General features: G+C 39.3%; 1 long non-coding RNA gene across 1 annotated transcript; it reads left to right on the top strand.

The window, feature by feature from the left end:
• The first annotated feature begins 4,315 nt into the window (after positions 1–4,315).
• Positions 4,316–4,599, top strand: LOC104941829 (uncharacterized). The gene is made up of 2 exons (XR_797936.1): positions 4,316–4,357; positions 4,440–4,599. It is a non-coding gene; the product is annotated as an uncharacterized lncRNA (long non-coding RNA).
• Positions 4,600–4,790: the final 191 nt, after the last annotated feature.

Here is a 4,790-nt window from a genome sequence, read left to right as displayed (position 1 = left end):
TAACTGCATCAGTTAGGGTTAAAAAACGTGTATTCAGCTCAAACATAAACATCGCTGCAGTAAGTTATTTTCCAGTGGAAAGTCCTTACCTACTGGCCTAGTTAAATCAAAGTGGTTACTTTTTTTTGGCTGAAGTGAAGTTTTACACACCGTCTTATTTGACTTTCTCAGGACTTAAAACAGAAAAAATATATATTTACACACGTAAGGTCATCATCTTAACAGTTTATTATGCTCATCGAGTCATCCGTGAGCAGAGCATCAAGTTGGCATGCCTATAACAGCTGAATGTGGCGATTACCATCTTGCTCAGCAAAACGCCTCACAAACTTATTAAGATTTAAAGCTATGGTGCATTTTGATTCAATGCTGAGTACAGCCTGAAGAACATATCGAGGATTAAAAAACTAATGTCACAACAGGACTTAGAAAAGCTTGTCCATGCTTTTATCTTTAGTAGACTCGACACTGCAATAGTGTATTCACAGGGCTGACAACAAAATCCATCAGAAATCTGCAGCTGATTCAGAACGCTGCTGCACGTGTCCTCACTAACATTAAAAGAGTGGATCACATCAGTCCGGTTCTGAAATCTTTACATTGGCTTCCAGTCGGCCAAATAATTGATTTTAAAGTACTATTGCTAGTTTTTAAATCATTACATGGTTTAGGACCAAAGTATATTGTTGAACTCTTACATAATTACGAGCCATCAAGGTGCCTCAGGTCTTCTGGGACGGGTCTGCTATCGGTTCCCAGAGTAAAAACAAAACATGGAGAGGCAGCATTTAGCTATTATGCCCCGACAATCTGGAACAAACTACCCAAATCATGCACGTCCGCAGAAACGCTTACTATTTTTAAATCGAGACTAAAAACATATCTCTTTGCCGCTGCTTTTAATTTATTGAGCTGCTCATATTCGCACTACAGTATGCCTTTTAAACATGTATTGTATACCTGTGGTGTTTATTTTTTATTATCTTTGCTTTGTAATGCCTGTTGTAAAATACCATTATATATGTGTTTTTACTGTATGTATTCCTAAAAAGTATTTTAATTTGTTTTGTAAAGCACTTTGAATTGTCGCGTACAGAAAAGTGCTATATAAATAAACTTGCCTTGCCTTGCCTTGCCTTGCCTTGCCTTGCCTTGCCTTGTCTTGCCTTACAGCCAAACTTGACAGTCTCTTCTCTGTCATTGTAGACTGCAAACACCTCATTCCTTCCGTCTACTTGGATCCGAAATGCTTCTCGTTTTGCGCTGTCCCCCCGTTCAAAGGAAATCGCCGCCAATCATATTTCCAGGTTCGCGCCAGGGCCGGGGGAGGGGTTACAAGGCACGTCTTGTGCTGCATTCACTTGCACTCGGACATTAGAGTATTTTCTCTCATAAATGTCCGCTGAGCCACTAACTTTTCTTACAAAACAAAGCTGCCAACTAGGGTGACAGCTGGGATGGCAAGGCATTTTTCTGAGGTGGCAGCTGCCACCCCGTGCCACCCTGTAGAACCGCCACTGCTTCCGTTATCCAATGGGAATGGTCGCTCACATTGCCTTTATGCGACCGATGCAGTGCTTCCATGAGCGTCAAATACCGCCGCCGATGGGAATACATTGCAATCAGTTGAAAGCTCTTTGTGTCCGTTTATGAAGCTGAAGGAGACTCGGCGCGTCACAACTGCACGCCACGGGACCCTGACCAAGCGTCACTCCTGGACGTTCAGGGAGTGTGACTGTGTTGAATAAACATATAAGAAACACGTGAGTTGACTGAACTAAATTTCCTTAATAACTCATACTGCCACATTTGCCATGCTGAAGTCGACTGCAGCATTAAAAACAAATGCATTCTGTTTGAAGGAAACAGCTCGGCCAGCATTTTATGAATGTTAACATCGTCTTCTGAGGACTGGAAGCAAAGAGGCAGAAAGTCTAATCTGTTGTGCCATAGTGCTGCTTCAGTGACAATGGGTAACAGATTTGCTGTCAAGTGGCATTCTGTGCAGTTTAAAGCATGCAACAAATAAGTGGTTGAACTAATATCTCAGGGGCCTGCAGGCTTTATCTAATCTGTCATAAAAAACATCTGCACATTTACTGGTTGGAGGCTTTAGAAAAAGGAGAGAGCTAAAACCAGATTGTAACCAATTGAATTTCACTTATACTGTACTGCGTTTACTGTGTGTTTAGAAAAAGATGCGTGGATAAAGAATCTGCCTAGCAACCAGTGTCGGCTGGTGGAAAATATTTTAGGCAGGGCTGTGGAAATGGTGACCAAACAATACTAGGGGGGTCCGGGGGATGCTCCCCCGAATCTTCCAAAACTTCCAAACACCTTGTCTTGGACATAGTATCTACAGTATAAACTGTGCAACAGTACAGTAGGCCGACACAAACTGCAGAAAACCGGGGCTTTGGGAACACTCAAATGATTTAATTCCCATTTAACCTGTTTTGCTTTTTTCCCCCGTTTGTTTTCTCACTAAACTGTGTCTCAGGACTTCTTAAAATGTAATAAACTATTCATGTGTCATACTCATTCAACGGGAAGAAACTCACTGATGATGAAAATATATATTTTTTTAAATATTTTTTTAATTTATTTTATTTTTAATGACAATCTCAAATGTGGGAAGAGGGGGGGGCGGCGCTCCTAGCGCCCCTATGGGCCGGCCGCCACTGCTAGCAACACTGGATTAGTCAGCGAATAAAAAAAGATGATATAACATGCATATGCAATCCTTTCAATTTGCTGTCTTTACTGCTAAAATATGGTTATTCGGGAGTTGGAGGAGACCAATCTAGAGCTAAAAGTAAATACTTATCTTATATTCAATATTCATTCAAATGGACACAAGTCCAAATGAATGTTAACATTGTTCTTTGTCTATTTGCTAATCAGACTTATCCTTTTTTCTATTTGATTCAAAGAAAGTGAAGAACATTTTCTCACCTTCATAAAACCAGGATGTCATCACCAATGAATATCTTAATATGTTTATTTGCTGACGTGATGAAATGCTTCAGAGGTTAAAGGTTTTCAAACAAAGATTATGTACGGTTGCCATGTTTAGGATTTATACAAAACCAATTTTTAAATAGAATAAAAACTAGCAGACTGCAACTTGGTTGTTTTGGCTCTAAACTGCCAACATTTTGTGGAGCCACTGTTGTGGAATGAATTGTCACATGCATAATGTAAGGTTGTTGTTCTCTAATGCAGGAAATGCCTGTGTTTCCTTTTTTAAGAAAAGCTGTCTAGATAGAAGGTGGAAAACAGTTCCAGACAGAAATACTGAACAAATAAATTAAGTCACTGTGAATGGAGACTTAGTGTGCGACCGAGTGTGAACACTCACAGCCTGTTCACACTGTTGTCTCTGCAATATTAAAAACATTATCATTTTAATATTGTGGCTTATCAAATGGCTTAAATATTCAAATCTGATTGGCAATTTGGACGTTCCAGATGTCGGCTATTTTTTGCTGACCACTGCAAGTTGGATGCTCTGTTCAAGGGACTACAATGTGTGCAGTCAATCTTTTTACGTCAGCTTTGAATAACAAAAAAAAAATCCATGTAATAATCTTTTAATATTTACTTTTATATTTTTGGAGAGCACCAAACTTTTGATTCACAATGGCTAAATTGTCCCCAGCAAATAACATTTTAAAAAGAGAAGAAAAAGAAAAGAGTGCAAGAGAAGGAAAGAGGTAAAAGACAGTGATGGACCCAGCGCCGTATAGACTGAGAGTTACGTCATCTCCGTTCACTCCAATGGACCACTTTTTTACAGCAATGGCGGATCGTGGAGCCTCTCAATCGTTCCCCGGAAGTTAGCGCCAAGGCTAGCAGAGCTGTAGAGTTGCAGCCTAATAGACCGTTCGTGACGGACTTTTAAAGGTAAGAAGAAGTTTAAAGATTTATATTGCGGATATTATCAGTACATCTGATTCAAATTAACATGCGTATTAAAGGATGTCAGTGGATTATCCCTAAATTAGTAGATTTAGGGAACGTTTACAGATAACAGATAAAGCTAGAATTCCGGATCAAGTTAGCAACACACGTTGAACAGCTTTTTAATTGTAAATTCCGTTCTCTTAATGTCATTTCGTCCAACGTTGTTGAATTAGAGAAGAGGGGCTTCTAAACAGGATTGTATGCGGGGGCGGAGGGAGTTAAATATTAGATAAATATAACTTTGGTGCGTGTAAGAGTGAGTGTTTTTAGCAGAGCCATATTGTGTCCTTGTGATTATGTTGATTATTACCTGTCTGTATAATGTTGCAGCTCAGCTGATTTTGGATTGATGGCAAAGGGAGAGGGACTTAAGTGAGAGTGAAAACACAAGGTAGCTTTAATACTACTGTTTTATATAAGTAAGCATACTAAACATGTATTCTATCACTGTATTATATAAGTAATCTTGTTAGTAACCTACTGTATGGCAGGTGGAGGGGCAGTGATGTTACAGGTGGAGGAGCAAAACTGCAAGACTGCAAACTCACAAGACAGAGAAATCAAAGTTTGTTCTCCAGAGAAGAGGTTGATTTCACTTCATTTATTTCATATTTTCTAAAGATGTGGAAATGGCAACAAAAAAAAACTTGAGAGCTGNTGGCAGTAAAACAAGAATACAGTTTGAAAGGGGAGTGATTTGTAAAATATCCATAAAGAAAAAGAACATCTGCTTACAGTCGTGTTTCATCTGGGTGTTGAGAGATGTATCCATAGATCTCTTAATGTTGCTCTCAAAGTGCACCAGATTGATGCTTTTAACTTCA

This window comes from Notothenia coriiceps, unplaced genomic scaffold (assembly GCF_000735185.1).
Source record: "Notothenia coriiceps isolate Sejong01 unplaced genomic scaffold, NC01 NC01_scaffold00004047, whole genome shotgun sequence".
NCBI classification, from domain to species: Eukaryota; Metazoa; Chordata; class Actinopteri; order Perciformes; family Nototheniidae; genus Notothenia; species Notothenia coriiceps.
This window is presented reverse-complemented; position numbering and strand designations above follow the sequence as displayed.